Source organism: Ceratotherium simum, unplaced genomic scaffold (genome assembly GCF_057802395.1).
Source record: "Ceratotherium simum simum isolate JZ-2026a unplaced genomic scaffold, ASM5780239v1 HiC_scaffold_45, whole genome shotgun sequence".
NCBI classification, from domain to species: Eukaryota; Metazoa; Chordata; class Mammalia; order Perissodactyla; family Rhinocerotidae; genus Ceratotherium; species Ceratotherium simum.
In genome coordinates, this window is record NW_028261261.1 from 764,284 (window position 1) to 784,019 (window position 19,736).

General features: G+C 42.5%; 1 long non-coding RNA gene across 2 annotated transcripts; it reads left to right on the forward strand.

Annotated features, from left to right (window-relative positions):
• The first annotated feature begins 3,446 nt into the window (after window positions 1-3,446).
• LOC147911251 (uncharacterized) lies at window positions 3,447-18,256 on the forward strand. 2 transcript variants are annotated; one of them, XR_015551386.1, is made up of 3 exons: window positions 3,447-3,586; window positions 16,665-16,831; window positions 18,113-18,256. It is a non-coding gene; the product is annotated as an uncharacterized LOC147911251 (long non-coding RNA). The 2 variants fall into 2 exon arrangements; XR_015551387.1 differs by having other exon boundaries at window positions 18,066-18,215.
• The last annotated feature ends 1,480 nt before the right edge of the window (window positions 18,257-19,736 follow it).

The window sequence follows — 19,736 nt, forward strand, 5'->3', positions numbered from 1 at the left end:
CCTCTGCAATGAGTCTCCAAGGTACACATTTACGTGCTTCTGGGGCTGTGTGTTCCCCTCCTGATCAATCACTTTTTGATCAAAAATATAATCTTCCTTTTTTCCGTTGTTCCCTGAGGAAGCACTGTCTGCATAAAATAAATATAACATATGTGGAAGGTGCATCAGAAACTTTAGGAACAGAAAATATAGCCTTACTTATTGTTTTAGGATGGACTTAGAGAAAGGAATTACAGGATTTACTTCTCCAATAAACACAGGCCTATGTTTGATACTAAAACATTAGATAACTAGTGTCACCAATTTAATAAAGCAGAGCATGTGGCAAGGAGAAATGGCTGGACAGAGAGAGGGGAATGAGCACACCATACCAAAACGCCCCCCACCCCAGAGAAGGAAGCAAGACCTCAGCTAGAAGAGTCCAGGGCAGTCTCTGGGCTTCACACTAGGGAGAGCAGAACAGTCAGGAAAGACTTTCTTTAAGAAATAAACAATGAGCATCCACAAGGCCCTCGGAGCTGCCGTTTCACTTTCTCACCTCGCCCTGCTGGCAGGTCTCAGGAGCTCCATTTTGCTGGCTAGGCTCAGACAGGCTCAGCGCTTGCCCAGGGTCATCAAGTAGTGAGGGGGTCATAAGGCTGGGATTAAACTCAGGAGAGTCTCACTGCCTGCTGGTGGAAACCAGCACATCCGAGTGAACGCTAGGTTGTGAATCCTTTCACTATTCTGTTCTCCATCACCTTTGGCTCTGGCACTGCCCGAGTTTCCTCCCCAGTCTCTCTGCTCTCAGACATTCCTCCTGAGCATGTCTGCATGAGCATGCACACTCATTCAGTGCATCAGTGCAATGAGGTTACCCCACGTTTACTTCTCTCAGCCAAGGCCAGAGCAGGCTCATTCCATTCTACTCATCATGTTACTCATTCAGCCTCATCATGTAACTCAAAAAGGACTTGTGCACGCTGGCCTCTATAGAGCCCAAGATAGGGCTTTCCTCCATGAACACTGAGCTCAAAGAGAATGAGAGAGATGAGCGAGGCATACGCAATTTTTTGTAGGCTAGAGAATCAGGTGTAACTTTCAAGTTGATTTCTATTATTGTCCACCTTCCGGAAGCCCCCTCCCATCCAGACAGTGAGGGGAGGGGAAGGAAGAAGAGCAGCCAGTGAGACTGCAGAAGACAGTGACCACCGAGGAAGTGAAGGGGAAAGAGACAGCCAGGTGACAGCTATTACTGTGACTGAGAGACAGGTTGGGGGCTGCTCACCCCTGGAGGAAAGGGATAGTTGCCTGGAGCTGTGGAGACCGTGTCCCAGTAGGACGGGGACAGCTAATACGGAATCTAAATGATGAGGCTGGTGGAGCACTGGGGCCATGGAGAACTTGGGCTCTCATCCTCAGGCCAAGAAATTTTCTAGAATGGTGATTTCATTCTAGAAATGAATCTAGATTTCAACACCTTTGGATCTTGTGGACCAATAAAAATTCAAAATCATTTTGGGGGCCACTTTAGAGTTGTCAACTTTTTATTTTGCCAAGCAAAGACTTTAAAAGAAATGGCCATTTACTAAGGCTCTCATGGTCGCTTCATTATAAAGTAAGGACATGTCTAAACTCCCAAACCTTATTTATGTATGTATGTATTTATTTATTTATTTTGAGGAAGATCAGCCCTCAGCTAACATCCATGCCAACCCTCCTCTTTTGTCTGAGGAAGGCTGGCCCTGGGCTAACATCCATGCCCATCTTCTCCACTTTTTTATATGGGACGCTGCCACAGCATGGCCTGACAAGCAATGCATCGGTGCGCGCCCGGGATCTGAACCCAGGCTGCCAGCAGTGCAGCGCGCACACTTAACCGCTACGCCACAGGGCCAGGCCCTCATGCCCTACTTTTAAAAATAACGAGCCAGGGGCCAGCCTGGAGGTGTAGTGGTTGGTTGTGTTTGCACACTCTGCTCAGCAGCCCGGGGTTCAAGGGTTTGAATCCCAGGTACAGACCTACACACTGCTCATCAAGCTGTGTTGTGGTGGCGTGTCACACACAAAATAGAGGAAGACTGGCACAGATGTTAGCTCAGGGACAACCTTCCTCACCAAAAATAAATAAATAATGACCCAGGGATAAAAACAAAACACCAAAATTTACCAACCTCCAATTCTTTTCAGAGGATTAACTGGTTTGTCTTTCACTCAATGCAAAAATATAAAACAACCACATTCACGATTTTCCTTCCTCCATCTCTTTCCAATGAAGGTAACAGGTTGTTTCTCTAGATTCTGAAGAGGAACTCAGTACTGGGGCCACCATTGCAGGTTTCTATTTTTTATTTGAATTAACAGTCTTATAGGCTTGTAGCTCTCTGACTCTGGTTTCTTAGTGAATGCCACTGGGCTTTAATGTTCTAGCAAAATTTCATGTAGTGCTAACAGTTACTGAGAACATAAATGATATTTACATACAATATCTGATGAAATCCTTATAGCAACACTGTGAGAAGATATATTATCCTCTGACAGGTAAGGAAATGCAGCTCAGAGAAGTTCATTCCCTGGTGGCTAGTAACTGGTGGTGCTGGGATTAGAACCCAGGACTGATCCACCGCAGGCATTGTTCTACTGAACCATACTGCTCTCAAAGTCACCGTTCCAAGAACCATAGTCAACACCATATGTATTTACTCATATCTAGGCAAATTAACGTATCTAGGGAAAATGACAAATTTAAATATATCCTTTGGAAATTTTGGGACAAACCTCTATGAAGGATACAGTAGAGAAATAGGTTAACAGTATTTGGAAATGGCTCCTTCCCTTGGAGGTGGGTTAAATTAAAGCAGGAGATAAGTTTACTCTGAATCTTCAGTTGTTAAATTTTGAGAGTGTTTTCTCAAATGCCCTCCTTCCCTGGGGAGAGGAAGCCAGCGATGTAGGGAAAAATCAGGTCTCAGGGAGAGGGAGGTGTGCATAGGAGACTTAAGGAGATACAACGGCCATGGACTCTAGAAGTTCCCACGGGACTCGCCCTGCCCTCGTGATATTTGAAATGTGAATTTCTGTTTTCCCCATTTCCTGAAGGAACTCATTGTCATTTCCCACACTGCCTGATTCACTTTTCCTAGACTATAACATATGGAATGCCATAGAGAAATGCTTCACTTCCACACAGCCCATCACACCCTCTCACCAGAGCAGCAAGTCAGAACAAAAGAAGACAATTATAACATTTGCTTTTGCAAATGATTCATTTTGGTACTGGTCCTTTTAGAGGAGTTAATGTCTTAGGAAATTGTTTTTCCCCTCTTCTGAATGGCCTATTGTGTTATGTTTACCATGCATAGCTATGCATTCACAGGGGGAGTTGGAAGCTGGATGGAAGTTGTTCTAATTTCATTTTCTGTCACTATCAAACATGCAGGCATGTTCTGGAAGTAAGCTGTGAGTACCAGCTGGCAAAGTGGCTACCTGATGGGCCTGCCTCCAGAATGTTCTATAGCTTCCTGTGACCACATGCCAACTAACCTAGACAACAGAGTTGTCCTTTCTCACTTTCACTGGTGGACCACACTGCATGCCTGCAGAGTAGGTAAGAGGGAGCTCTCTTCAGGAAGTCTTCTGGATTGTATGAGGATGAAATCTTAGCTAGCCAGGGGCACTTAGCCTGTGTGTCTGTTACACTGGGAATGTTATTAAGGCCTCAACATTGCCATAAAACTCCTTACTGACATTCTCTTTGCTCATCTTCAATTGTTTGTACTAGCCAGCCTTGAAAATGCCTCTACAACCTGTCTAAGATTAGTGAAAAGGAGTTCCCAGTTCATTGGTGAAGGCAGGCTAAGAAAAATATAACTATTTATGAATATATTTGTATTTGGCAGGAGGGTAATCTTCTAATACCATCAGAATGCTGGAGTTCTTCAACTCACTTCTAGATGAAATGAACCATGTCATTTGGTTTAAAACCAGGTGGTTCTTGGGGACTGACCCAAGTGGCTCAGATGTTACACAATAGAATCTACTGTACAAACCATCTATAGGTTTTGTCGGGGGAAGAGGGAGAATCTCCCTCTGCCCTTTCCCTTAAGGTTCTTCTGGCTGGCCAAATAATTAACAAGACAGGTTAGCAGGAGAAAATAATACCAAGTTTAATAACATGTATACATGGGAGAAAGCAGGGACACTGCGTTTCTCAACACAATAGCAGAAATTCTCGTCTTAAATATCATTTTCAGCCAATGACAAAGGAGGATTTTGGGGGTGGGGGGAGTCAGTTATAGGAGATTACCACTAAAGCACAGTAAACAAGAGTAAGGTTTATTATACAGCCCAAGGCCTCACCTTCTACATTGATAAGTCACTAGAAATGAGCTCATCCCCCTCTCTTCTCCAAACAGAGAGGGAGATACCTTTACAAATGGAGATTTCCCTTATAAATGTAAATGATTGTCTGGCAACTCCTCGGCAGGGTCATCCAGAGAATGTGGCCAGAGAGACAGAACTTCTGATAAGAGGGGCTTGTTGGTGCCTTTCCTATTGTAACATTTACCCTACGTTATCTTTACAGCCATCATGATAGATCTGTTCCAGAAAGGAGCTACCATGTCAAATTCTTTAGGCAGTTAGTGGGGGAGGTCAAATGTCCCTAGAGAAAACAACCAAGGTAAAGAGAGAGATTTCAGGGTGGCCAAATCTTGATCTCCCACAGTTTCAAATAATAAAAATTATGGAATCCCCAGTACAGTGACCACAAATTTCAGATTATAACCGAGGAGAAGGTAGAGGATGCCTTTTTCAAGATCCACGTTTCTCTAAGTGCCCAGAATAGTGGGATGACTAAAGCAGATGCTCATTATAGCTGATTAAATGACATTAGCTAAAGAGGTGAGTAGGTCACTGAAAGAGGATCTACTTCCCTCAAAATAATATCATGCAAATAACCATCAGATGATCTTCATTCGTGATAAGTGAATTTCCCTTAACTGGATCTTCCATCCATTTGAGAACCTGGTTGATTCCTGCCACCATGTTGGAGCATAGCAGGCTACTCATCTGAGCTGCTGATCAGGCTTCAACACATTCTAACGACCTTCCCAGAAATGTTGTTTTATAGTTTTGAAATGGTTTCTCAATAAGGAAAGAGGCAGCCCAACATAATGAAAAGATGAAATACAGGGCATGTGAAAAAATCCTTTTAAACAGGCTTTACAAGGCTGTCCTCTCTGAATAAAATACCTTCCATAATAACACGAAGGTCACAGTGGCTCACTCTAGTTACCTCCAGAGAGACGCTAACCAGCCAGGCTTTGACATATTTTTCAGGGGAATCCGAGAAAGCACAGGCAGAACCCCACTCTCCATACAGAAATCCTGCATTCTCCCAAGGCCATGCTTCAATCCAGACCCTTAAAGAGTGTGCTGACCTGCTGGGCTGGACGTGAATTCTCAAGTTTCCAAAACAGGGATTCAATGTGAATGTGGATATGACACCACTTCTCTAGCACTCTGCAGTGCTGGAATCCAGATTTCTTTCCTTTAGCTGGGTTAGATACAAGAGGACAGCCTTGTTAATGTCAGACTTGGACCACACAGAGAACAGGCCCTACAGCTGCAGCCACATCCAGCAACAACCCGGCATTGTGCTGCTGCATTGGAGAGAACACCGGCACCATGTGGCCCTGTGCTCTCCCCACCGAGGGCTTGAGTGCACGGAGTGGGTACTCACTGGTGTAACCAAATATCTGTGCACACCCTTAATTCTATCCTTAGTAACATTCTTGGGATAAATTCCCAAGAGCAGGATAATTGGGTCATGGCACACAGTTTTAAGGCTTCAAAAACTGCCCTCTGGAAGATTGTACTAATTTTAATCCCACAAAAAGCACATGAGACTTGTTTCTCTACATCCTTATACACATGGATTATTATACTTTTTCACCTTTGTCACTGCGATAGGTGAAAAATTGCACCTCATGACTCTCTGTACTACATTATTAGTCTTAATCTTAGCATCTCTTTAGCATATCTTCACTGAGTTGTCTTATTTATCCTCACAGTATGTCTGTGGGGAGGAGGAGCAGAAAATTCCACTTGTCTCCACAGTTACTGTACTAACTGATGATCCTTGTAACACTCAGGCACAGGGCATGAATAATCATGCATTTTCAGTCTATTTATGTTATGCTGGGTAGAACATAATTTCAACTCACTTGAAATTGGAGGCTGGGGGTTCTAGTCCGGTGTGTTAGGGACAACAGAAGGTGAGGGAGAGGACAGCTGCTGTCTAAACAGACACCACGTGCTCTGAGGGCCTTTCTAACATGTTCAATGTTTTATTTTCTCTTCCCACTCTTTTCACCCTGGACTTTCAAAAATTGTGTTTTTTGATGGAAATTTAATTACACAAGAAAATGCTCATTATTGTATAAAATAAAAGTTTTGCAAAAATAAGATTTTCCTAATTTTGTTAAAAGAGAATAAATGTGTGCGTGTATGTGTACAAGTAAAATAACTAGAAGAAAACGCAATAAATTGTTAATGGTGAGTTTTGCAAGATTATTCTCATTTTCTTCTTTATATAATTCTGCATTTCCAGATGTTCTACAGTAAATACACATTAACTTAATAATTAGGAAAAATAATATATATTATAAGTAATAACTGGACATGTAATCTTTCTGCATCTGTGGAACTCCATTCCTTACAACTTCACAGGCAGCAACAAGGCTCATTATCAAAAAGGACAAAAACAGAGATTGCAAATACATTTCACATCGGGTGCCAACCCCCATCACCCAGTGGGGCAGCCTGGAGCGTTATTTTCAAAAGTATTCTGAGGCTGAGTCCTCCCTCCCCAGGAGCCAGCCCTGGGATCACTGAGCAATATCCAGCCCAGACAGGGCTGATGGAGGGCTGCATGAATGTCAGGCTATTTGTCATTCCTGAAACAGACTCCAGCACTAGACGGGGCCTAGAGGTCATCTGGTGAAATCCCTTATGAACTGATGAGGATACTGAGGTCCAGAGATAGGAAGCAACTGACTCAAGCTTTTGAAGGCAGAGCTAAGACTAGAACCTAATCAAGTAGCCCTGGCCTGTGTTCTCCACGCTGCCTTCAACTAATCCATTCATCTCACGGGAGCCTCTCTACGGCAGCGATGAAGCAAGAGGTCTCCATCCTGGCCTCCAAGAACTCAGTTCTCTCCATCAGCTCTTCATCCCTCCTGCCAGAACCACCTAGTCTTCCCTGACTGTGGATTAGGGGGCTGTCTCCTCCATACAAATCTTCTCTATGCAGAAAATGGAGGGAAACAAATCCCAAGGCTTGCATGGAGTGACGGATTTGACCAGTAGGTGGCAGCACCAACAAGGAAGAGACCAAAAGCAGCCTCTGAAGTGCCCTGAACCTCAAGTGTCAGAAAGAAAAGACCTTCATGGACTATTTTGTGGACATATTTGTGTGGAGGCACTTAAAATCCACAAAGTAGGAGCCAGCCTTGATGGCCCAGAGGTTAAAGTTGTCGCGGTCCGCTTTGGCAGCCCGGGTTCTGTTTCCTGGTGTGGAACCACACCCCTGCTCTGTCAGTAGACACGCTGTGGTGGTGGCTCATGTAGAAGACACAGAAGGACTTACACCCACGATATACAACCATGCACTGGGGCTTTGGGGAGGAAAAAAAAGGAAGATTGGCAACAGACCTTAGCTCAAGGCGAATCTTTCCCTACCAAAAAAAAAGCAAATAATGCCAGCTTATGCTTATTAAATTGGCAAAAATAAGCTCCCTCTGGTATTGGCATGCATGTGGAGAACTTAGTATAATCTTGTATGGTCACTGGAAGTGTAAATTGGTGCCACTCTTTTCAAAATCAATCAGGAAATATGTAGTAGAGAACATTAAAATAGTCACTGAATCTTCTGGAATATTCCTTTAGGAAAATGATCCATGCTAAAGAAAAAGTATGAGCAAAAAAGTTTATTATGGCCTTATTTATAATGATGAAAAATAGGGACAGAGTAAATGTCCAATAGTAGAGGTGAGGAAATTAAATGGTAACTGAGAAGTTTATGTAGTAATGTGGGCAATGCTAGGGAATATGAATAAATGCCAACAAATAGAACATATTAATACCTTAGGTTAAATTCAGGATGTAAATTTATATTTACTGTACCTGGATACACTTCGGGTGCCCCAAAGTATGTGGGAAGGGAGAGTCTTTCAGTTAGAAAGATCTGGGCTGACTTCTGAACTGGCAAATTTATCACTTGTGTGATCTTAGCAACTAAGTTATCCTCTCTGACCCTGGCTTCCTCGAGAGTGTGACGCAGATGATAACACCTGCCTCAGAGACTCGTGCAAGTGGAGTGAAGCTGTGGCTCAAAAGCATTTAGCATGGCGCCTGGTCCAGGGAAATCATCCAATGAATGGCAGCTGTTCATTATTATTGTCATCAGCTCATGTGGAGAAAGACTAGAACAGCACACAAAAAATGATGATAATCGTATTGGGGTTGTGATAATTTTTTCCTAAAGTGTTGCAATTAAGAAAAACACAATAAGGAAAATCACGTACAAAAAAAACCACAGTGGATTTTCACCCGTAATATCTAAGCTTTTTTCCTCACTCTGGCCCCACTTCCGTATCCTGACTTCAGGAGTCTCTTCTAATTTCTTAGCCTCAGCTGCATCATTTGTGCCCACTCGATGCATATCCAGGTTCCAGAACCTCTTCCTTGTCATTAAGGCTCCATTCAGAGCAGTGTGCTGTATTCAGATTTAGTTAACAATGTTATTCTTCTGTGTATAAAATGCCACCTTGATATGCTCCATCAAAATTGATGCATCTTATTTCGCCTATGTAGATCTTACCAAGTGTGTTTAGTTTAAAAAGAAATCTGTTTCCACAGTAATTAACATTGGGTTATTACATTTTTATGATGAAATTTCAGAATTATGTTTATCTTGTTCTTCATCAGCAAGTCAAATATTTTTGAATGAAAGTGCACTTGTTTCCTCTTCTTGTTGTCATTTGTTTATTTTTAAGGCCTGTTTCTGGGTAGATAAGCTCTGGCTTATTTTAAAATACATTATACAGTGTAATTTGCCTGGACTTGAACTGAGAGGAAATGTGTCTCTCTTATTTCAAATATCAGTGATCAATTTAGAGGATGTGGGAATTTCACTGTGTTCATAAATCATACTTAAAGCTCACCTGACAAAAAGTTAATGAGTAAAACACTGATTTTTTTTCTTCCAGAAGGGGCAGGATTAATTAGTTTTATAATATGTGGGATATTTCAGAGCTTACTTGATTTTTCTATCTTAAATCTTTGGGGTTAAATTTTTGAGGGCTTAAAATATATTATTAGCATTCATTGCTGTTTATATCATATAGGTCTATTTTAGTTTGTCTACTTAAAAATAGTATTTTAAAGTAAATTTTAATGAAAATAGGTGCTAACTGTAACGTATTAGTGCCCAATTATAAGATGCTTTCCAGAATTATAAAGTACTAAACCATTGTGTGGAAAGCAATGAACCTTCTACAACCAAAGGAAAATTCTCTATAAAACTCGATGAAAAGTCCTATTAGTAATGCAGCTGTCACATCTCTCCTTAACGGGAAGAAGTAGAATAAAGGCGTAAGGCACTGGATCTGTACTCAGAGGTGATAAAAGGCAGAACAAATGTCCTCTTAGGCAGGGGGTTACTTATGTGGCTTCTTGAAATCTGAGTTACTAGTCCTCATTGTTTTAAATGACTGTAGAAATGGGACTCATCTTCTCAATAGACATGTGTACTCTTTGGTGATTTCAAGTGTGCTTATTCCTTGTAAGGTGCTCAAGAAAACAAGTCATCTCTCTCCGAGGCTGGCAGCAGCGTTCTCATTCTGAAGAGCCGCAGCTCCAAGAGCTGTGAGCCCCTCACATGCATTCTCTGCTGCTGGCCTTGAGGGGATCGCTGGATGAGATCCCGGGCTGGACGGGTGGGTCTCTCAACATCTGGAAGGTGATGGGAACTTGTTGAAGGATTTTTCTGAAGCAGGGGGATGACCCAATCAGATTAGCATTCCAGAAGAGTCTTTGTAGCTGCAGTGACTACACTTTGTTGCCTTTGTTAATGAGAAACTCATAGGATTGTGGCTGGCCCCAAACCTCAGGCACTGGGACATCTGGGTTGGCCCTGAGAAGTTTGCTCAGGAGGCAGCTTTGGCTGCGGAGGAAGAAAGGCAGTGCCTTAGCAGCACTGTCCAGAGTCAGCTAAGGAAGAACAAGTCCAGGTCAGAATCTGGACCAGAGCTTTGGCACTGGAGGAGGGAGGAAACAGTGGACGCCAAAAAGGATGTATTACAAGAACATGTAGAGTCTTTTTTCCAGTTATATTACTATTTTTTTAAGATATGTGTGCATTTAAGTAACTTTTTACTAAGAAGAAGCTTAAATCAATTAAAATATTCACAACTCTGCTCTTAGCAGTGTTGTCTGTGTGCAGCTTCTCCCATCAGTCATCACTGAAGCAGCCGTCAGTTAAGTATTAATATTTCAGTGAACATGGCTAGCCTTGAATTATCCAGTACCCTTCTAGATCAGAGGTAAATACATGCATGTTTTGCTGTCATAGGATATCTCAGAAACTCAGTGTGCCAGTTTCTGTTATAAAAATTAGTTATTAGAAACTGTGAACCTCTTCTGTTTTCCTAGATGAAAAATTAGATTCCAGAGAATTTCTCTGTGGCTTTTATTTTGTATGAATCCAAGAACTTGCCTTAAGTTTCCAAACTGAATTTATTTCTGATCCCTTGAAAACTTTATATCATCCTATTTTAACAACTAGAGGATAAGAAAAAAAATAAAGTCTATATCAGAAATGAATGTTTTTGGGCCGGCCTGGTGGCACATGCGGTTAGGTGCGCACGCTCCGCTGTTGTGGCCCGGGGTTTGCTGGTTCGGATCCCGGGTGCGCACCAACGCACCACTTGCTAAGCCATGCTGTGGCAGCGTCCCATGTAAAGTAGAGGAAGATGGTCATGGATGTTAGCCCAGAGCCAGTCTTCCTCAGCAAAGAGGAGGAGGATTGACATCGGATGTTAGCTTAGGGCTGATCCTCCTCCCACAAAAAAAAAAAGAAATTAAATTTTATTTTTTTTTAGGTTTGTTTCAAAAAATCTTTTTTTTTTTTTAATAAATTCTTCCAATAGAACCAAAGTTAACTTAGTGATTTATAAACTTAAGTTTAAGTGAAAATTTCACTCCAGAGAATAAAACTACTTCTCCAGATTGGAGGACCTAGTAGTCTGTCTGGTACCCACAACTTTGTCCTGGATCCTGCTAATAGCTGACCCTCCACGCTTCCTCTTCTGCATGTATTATAGCTAAATTCCATGTTCATAATATGCTGCTATTTGATTGTCTGTTATGTAAAGAGAGTACAATGAAGACCAGTAAGAAGATAACCTCCAGTTGCTGTACATTTTCTTAGCAGTTCTTTGCTGGTCTACATCTATTCTAGCAAACAAGATACCCCTCTTAATAAATCAGAACAAAATAGGGAATTGTCTCTCTTGTGAATTATTTATTTGCTTTGACAGAAGAGGATGAACTTCCACTTAGCAAGGCCAGGCAGGGTGTGGTTTTGCATCTGCGCACAGACGGGGTGATTTTGGATGGCCGCGAGAGCACAGGTGACCACGCCATCGTCCGGTATGAGTGGACACTGCTGCAGGGTGACCCTTCAGTGGACGTAAGGTAATTCATGTCGTCATTGTAAGGAAAACTCATGTTTCAGTGGAGTAGTCTTCCATAATGTCCTTCCACTTATGCTTCCAAAATGTCTGTAAGCTCGCAGAAGAGGTGTCAAGTGGAGAAAGTATAAAAGTGACTGTCCAAAAAATGATTTATTCTGTAAATTTACTTTTCTACTGAGTAAACAGGGATGCTGATCATTTGTTTTGAAGCTTACCCTGTTCTTGCTGGTTTTTTTGTTGGCTTCTCTGGAATACAAAAAACACTTCAATGAAAAAGACTCATGCTTTGTTTTAATGACTCAGATTACTTTTTTCAGCTTTTTAATTATTTTATTGAGGTCACATTGCCTTATAACATTGTGTAAATTTCAGGTGTACATTATTATATTTCAGCTTCTTTTTTTTGTGTGAGGAAGATTAGCCCTGAGCTAACATCTGTCACCAATCCTCCTCTTTTTGCTGAGGAAGATTGGCCCTGACCTAACATCTGTGCCCATGTTCCTCCACTTTATATGGGATACCGCCACAGCATGGCTTGACAAGTGGTGGTTTGGTGCGTGCCCGGGATCCGAACCTGTGAACCCCGGGCCGCCACGGCGGAGTGCGCGCACTTAATGGCTATGCCATGGGGCCAGCCCCGATTTTAGCTCCTTAATAGACTGCATCGTGTTCACCACCAATGATCTAGTTTTATCCGTCACCGAACATATGGGCCCCTATACCACTTTCCCCCTCCCCCAACCTCCTTCCCTTTTGGTAACAACCATCAGATTACATTTTAAAAATTTTATTTCTTCTTTTCTTAGTTCAAGATCCAGGTAGAAAATTCATCCATCACCATTCATTGAGTTGCTAGTCTTAGAGCTTAGGTGCTGCTGGAGGCAAGAAGACGAAGCACAGTTCCTTGTCGACACCTCCCTAGTGAGAAAGGCTGGGAGCGCCCAGGAAGGGCTTCCACACAGGACAGAGGGAGTGGCGTCCCTAGGAAACGCCTGAAAGCTTGGTTCTTCCTATGGTTCTTCTAGTTCTAGTTCTGTGTGTGTTTCTACATACTGTTAGGAGCTAAGTTTGCCCCACTCTTGATTTTATATGCTACATCTTCATGCTTCTAGCTCTTCATAAGTAAGCAACTTTGCTTATATCTAAAAGCATTTGTAAATTTCAGTTTAAAAAATGATTCTTCTCTGGTTGCATTGTTAGAGGCATAGAAGGGAAGTGAGGGCAGAGTTGGGAAAAACTGGTTATAACAGGATTCTAAAACAATAACACAGAAGTATAATTTGGCTGGGTTGTAGAGGGAAGAATAAAGTTCAGTTTTCCCCTCTGTTCTCTACTTCTAGAGTTTTCTAATCATGGCTAATCTTATAGGTAGATCACTACATGGTATGTTTGGAGAGGATTTGAAGAGTGAGAGAAAACCCTAGTCCAAAAATATTTCTCCCTATGATTCAAGAAATCTCAAGATAAGCAATTTAATTCTGTCTTAATTACTGCCTTCTTTGGTCCTATTTTTTGTTAACGATCCTCCTCTGGGCAGCATATTATAAGACAAATCCCCAACTCTTGAGGAAACTCTCTAAAATCACCTTCCTCCAGAATTGAGAAAGATGGGCAAATCAGAGTTCTATTCTTGTGAATATGATCTAACTCCACCATCTGACGACGTGTAACTGGGAAAGTACAGACTGTTGGATTCATTTTGCTCTGGCCTCTTAAAGTCTCCATTGACCGCATCTCCACCTCAATCCTCTGGCCACACTCAAGGTCCCCTGTCACACACACCTTGCAAATCCCCACTCTGATCAACACTACAGTCTACCCTCTCCTCTCGTACACCAGGGCAGCAAACTCCACAGCTGCTGCCTTCAGCAGTCTCAGGCCTTCTGTCTGCATTCAGGCCAACCAGCTGGGACAGAGCCTCTCTATCTCACAGCACCGTACTCAAGGCTGCACGGCTCACTCAACACATTCTACTAAGGTTGCCATCTGCTATCACGTACCCCTGTGTTCCGATCTAAGTCCCAAGAAGCAATAAAGAGTGGTGTAACCTATGGCATTGCTACCACCTAGCAAGGTCTGCCGGCTTCTGAGCCAGAGTTGGAGGGAGTGAGAGCTGCCCCACTGCCTCGTCGTGGGCAGATCTGCGCTTTATGACCTGCCCTTTGCACTATCACCGGCTCCCCTTGGTTCAGCCTCGCATCCCTGTGACCATAGGCAGAGGTCATAAATGACCCTTCCCTTACAACCATGTGGACAGAGGTGGGAGGGAAAGTTTCCAGAAGAAAGGATTGCCAGGCCGAATCCCACCAGAGTTCAGGTCGCCTGACCACTGCGATGACTCAGGCAAGAGACAGGATGGGCTCTGATGGGTGGTGAGGGATGAGTGGGCAGATGAAAAGCAGTCGAATTCTGGATATATTTTTAAAGGAGCGCCAACAAGATTTCCTGATGAATTGAACGTGCAATGTGAAAGAGGAGAGTGGTTAAATCTGACCCCAAGGTCCCAAACCACAGTTCTGGTCTCATCTTAAATCTTACTCGTTGGAGTCTCTGATCTCTGACTGTTCTCAGGCTGATGCCACTTTCACCTCAGGACGTTCTCGTTTCTGAGGCTCAGTTGCCCACTCCAGACTCTTTGGAAGTTATCTCACTGTCTTTAGCTTTGTCTCTGCTGGCTCTGAGGGTAGTGTTTCAGAACTCACACCGTCACCCTGTCTGATATAGTCTCCGTGGAGTTGGGCCTGAGGATCACGTAACAGCGTGGCAGTGAACACTGCTTACCATCTCTCTGAAATAAACAACAAAGGATGGGGGCCTTCTCTGCCAGCTCTCCAGCTTAAAGCTTTTGCAAGGAAAGTGATGGGACAGCTCGTAGATGGCTTTACAACTGGAGGTCTCAATTCTGTCACTGTCTCAGTGAATGAAAGTCACTTTACAGAAGTTTCATTTCCCGGCTATAAAAACAAAGTCAGGTCATTCAGTTTGAGATGAGAATCCACCAAGGGAGACAGTGTATATATTTAAGCATTTACTATATCTATACTATATCTAGCTTTATTATATCTTAAAAAGTAAATTTTTATTTTATATTTATAATTTATATTATATTTACAACCAATATCAAGGTCTTTATATGTGGTTATCTCATTTGATTGTGTGAAGTAGGTGCTATTTTTACTTCTATTTTACAGAGGAAGAAACTGAGGCTTAGTAGGTTAAGTGACTTGTACAAGGTCACGCAGCTGGTACATGGTAAGACTGGTGGTCAAACCCAGTCTGTTTGATGCGCTCTTGTCTGCTTGTCTGTGCTCTTAAACCCCTCACCCGTGTTTCTTCCAGTGTGATCAGTGAATCACCTGAGGGTGCCTATTCTGTGTAGATTCCTGGATCCCACTCTCCAGACCCCGTGACTCAGACTCTGAGGCTGGGACCTGGCAATTCATCCCTTAACAGGAGCTCTGGGTGATTACTGAGCAGCCTGAACGTGGGAACCACTGTATCTCATTACATTGCCTCTAAGTGATTGTAAAGCATTCTGCTCGTGTGTGTATGTAGTAGTGACCAATCCTCCAAGCCAAGGTGGTGTGCAGGAGTCCAAATTCTGGGATTTCACAAATACAAACAAGAAGGTGATAGTTATAATAGGACAACTCTCTGTACCTTCAAGTCCATTAATGCCTCAATGCATTAAAATGTATAATGGTCAGAATTTGTTTGTACAGAATATTGTCCAGGCTAGTTCATTTAAACAGAAAGGATTTTTTTTTTAAATAGCCTACTAAGCAGTTAATAGTATCATTGGGAGGGCTGAAAAACAAGTTTTTAGACTGAGCATCCAGAAATGACTCCCAAAATCCCTCCACAGAACTGGGCCTCAGAAGCTATTGCTCTGTGGTGGTCATGAAGCCGCCTGCAAAGTGGAGTGAGGAGAGCAGGGGGTCCAGAGGGAGCCCTGGGCTCAGGGAGTGAGCAGAAGTGCAACCCAGGAGGGAGATCGGCAAGGAAGGTGGGAGAACTCGGACACAGAAACAGAAGCCAGGGAAGTAGGGAGTTCCAGAGGGTGGGAGGGGCCAACATTGTTAAATACAGTAAGAGGCCCAGTGGGAAAAATCGAACACAAGACTAATAAGTCTTTGCTGGGTCAGTTGGTGAGTTTTACCAGCACAGGTTCAGGGGAATGGTAGGGAAAGAAGCCAGATGGAAGGGATAAAGAATAAATGGAAAATGAGCAGATGAACCAGCACATGCAGCATGGACATCCCTTTGAAGATAAGTTGAAATGGAAAGGAAATAAGATTGTGGATAGAGAAGATCTTGGAGTGTAGGGAGCTTTTTACTTATTGTTGTTTTGTTTGTTAGGTCAAGAGAAACTTGAGTATAGAAATAGAAGGGCCATTTGAAAGAGAAGTTGATTGATAGGTCGATGTTCTGAAGGTCAGAGAGGGAGAGGGGTCAAGGACTAGTGCAAGAGGAACAGCTCATCTTAGGGCTGGAGGTAGGGAGGTGACGATGGGTACAGAAACAGGTACATCACCAGGATTGGGTGAGTGATGACCATAATTTTGGTCCTAATTTTCTCGTTGAGGTAGAGGAGGTCACCTGCTGAGAAGGAAGGAAGTAGATATTGGGTGTGGAGCTGGGAGGAGGTACAGTTCGGAACAGCCACTGCTAAGGACAATTGAAGGATTGTCAGTCAAAGATATTGTCAGCTCAGATGAAATTGGAAATTGTGAATGCAAAGTAGGGCCAGGCTGCCAAAATAGTATAGGATTTAGTATCCCACAGCCTTGGACCAGAGGTGGAAATGTGGGTCCTGGGACTGCTCCAAGGCTGACACTGATTTCCAGTTCATGATGATATTGGACTCGGTGCCTCAGATCTCCTAACTAAACGTGATGTTTCCTATTTGTGTGTCGTGTGCCTCAGTCAGGAACCCTGAAGCTGCCCCACTTATAGGAAGAAGCATTCACCTTTCAGCTCGCTGTGATGGACACTGCTGGGCAGAGAAGCTGTGACAATGTCTTGGTGACAGTGCTTCCCATGGCCTTCTCCATGGGAGGTGAGAAGAAAGTCCTTCCCTCACATTCCCAAAGGTCAGCAGAAACTGGGCCATTTACGGAAGGATGGTATTGGATTGGCATTTTATATTCTGACTATGCATTTCTTTGGCTCTTCCATTATATTTTTGGCTGTTGTTAAATAAGAGTCCTTATTAAAAATATAATAATAAAAATAGGCTCCATTATGTTTTGGGCTAAGTGACCCCGCTGGATTGGGCAGGGAGCATTCCAGGGGATGAGAATAGACTGTGTGAGCTCTGGCACCCTATAGAGGCTCTGTCTTTCCTTGAGTGGCTTTCATGAAAGACAACCATCTGCCTTTTCAAGGAAAGAATCTTGTTTAAAGGTGGGTCTATTTGGTATGTATGTTCAAAGAGTGCAGCTAAGGAGTATGCTTAAAACAAATTAAAATGTATGAAACACGTGTCAATTTAAAAGGAGTATTTAAAAATTTTCATGGACACTTTACACAGATGCCTGGATACACTAAGAATATAGCTTTACATTTGTATGATGGTTCTCACATTCTGTTGCATAATGAAAACTCTTCTTTTAAAAATTATTTTATTGAGGTCATATTGGCTTATAACATTGTGTAAATTTCAGACGTACATTATTATATTTCAGTTCCTTTGTAGACTGCATCATGTTCACCACCAAGAGTCTAGTTTTTATCTGTCACCATACACATGTGCCCCTTTACCCGTTTCGCCCCCCTCATCCTCTTCCCCCCTAGTAACCACTAATCTGTTCTCCTTATCTAGGAGTTTGTTTATCTTCCACATATGAGTGAAATCATGTGGTATTTGTCTTTGTCTGTCTGACTTATTTTACTTAGCATAATACCCTCAAGTCCATCCATGTTGTTGCAAATGGCACGACTTTATCTTGTGCTTATGGCTGAGTAGTATCCCATCATACATATATACACACACACACACACACACACACACACATACACACACACGCATACACACACACACACACACACATACACACATACACACATATACTGCAACTTCTTTATCCGTTCATCCATTGATGGGCACTTGGGTTGCTTCCATGCCTTGGCTATTGTGAATAAAGCTGCGATGAACATAAAGGTGCATAAATCTTTTTGAATTATTGACTTCATGTTGTTTGGATAAATACTCAGTAGTGGAATAGTTGGATCATATGATATTTCTATTTAGTCTCTATTAATCTTGACCTAGTGGAAGTCTTACCTTCCCTGCCCTCCTGCGACTTGAGACTCATTTATAAACAGGGTGTTTGAGCATGTGCTCACACTACTCCTTCTTGTGATGATGGCAGTTGCATTGATATCACGCTGGCTTGAGATGGAGTGGAGCAGTGTCCTGACGGGTCTGATGAAGCTTTCTGTCAACATTGTGAGTCAGCTGCCTCGCATTTTCAGGCCAGGGCATGGAAGGGATATCTGTGTATTCGTAATACAAGGTAAGCTCAATATTATTTTTCTGCCTGGTTTCAGGTATAAATTTATGTGAACAAGCTATGTCTGAAATTAAATGAGCATTTATCATGAGTCTATAGTCCCAGTGGCAAATGTCAAATTTTTGATATTGCTTACATTTTTCAAAAATTGCTTTCTTTTTTTTTTTAATTAATTAATTTATTTTTCCCCCAAAGCCCCAGCAGATAGTTGTATGTCATAGCTGCACATCTTTCTAGTTGCTGCATGTGGGACGCGGCCTCAGCATGGCCGGAGAAGCGGTGCGTCGGTGCACGCCCGGGATCCGAACCCGCGCCGCCAGCAGCGGAGCGCGCACACTTAACCGCTAAGCCACAGGGCCGGCCCTCAAAAATTGCTTTCAATTTTCCGAAAGATTCTTCGCCCTTCTAAAAATGCTGTATAGCATATGCTCTTTTAAAACCTGAAGTGAGTTAACAATTTGTTTTGATGAATTTTTTAGAAAATGTATGACATACTTGGGTGTGGCTCAGTCAGAGCTGTAAACCAGTCTTATAATGTCACGTACAGAAAAGTCATCGCAAGGAAGAAGAGAAGCTGCAGAAAGTTCCGTGAAGTTCTGGCTTGAGGAAGGATGGAGAATTGCAAATCCTAGTTTTAAGTTTTGTCTTTGTCAATTTATGTGTGACATTTAGAAAGTTAATTATTGGAAGAAGAGAGAACAGACTACCAATTTGGAAACGAGAGAGAGAAGTTTTTTATGGGGCTCTGACGTGTCTTAGATGGATAGATTATTATTCCCAAATATCCATGACTTTCAATCTACTGCAAATTTGGTGGTTTTAGTTAAAGTTCAGAAAAGAAACCCAACAACTAACAGTAGTTTTTCCAAGCATCAGTGAGCCTTGACCGGAAGATGGGGACCCACACAGCAACTGCCCAGCCTAGAACCCCGGGACCGAGTGAAGATGTCAGAGGGGGCTCCTTGTTGGAGAAGTCCCAGAAAGACACTGCCCCAGACCAGCCCCCTGTGTTATCAAACACAGAGAAGAGGAATCATTCCACCTTCTGGGGACCAGAGAGTCAGATTGATCCTGTGATGCCAGGTAAGGACTCGAGGCAGATTCTCCACAAAGAGCCTCATTGCCTATAATGAGACATGACACAAAATAAAGTTTATATTTGAAGAGTGTTAAGGAAAAAGAAAGAAGAGAGTTAAAATTAAGAATTTGACCAAAAAAAAAAAAGCCCCTGGCATTTGCACTGATTATTTATGGTAGGGAACATCTACTTAACATAGTCTTACATTCCTATATCTATGTATACATACTCCAGAGATACCAATACATTTATTTGTACATACATTAGACTTAGGCATTTTTAACACCTGTGTTACAGAAACTAATGCTCTAAGAGTTAACTTTTAGGTTATTTTGAGATGAAGCAGCATAACCCCTACGTATTCATGTAAATCCTCTTCACACTGAGTGAGTGAATGTAAAGAAA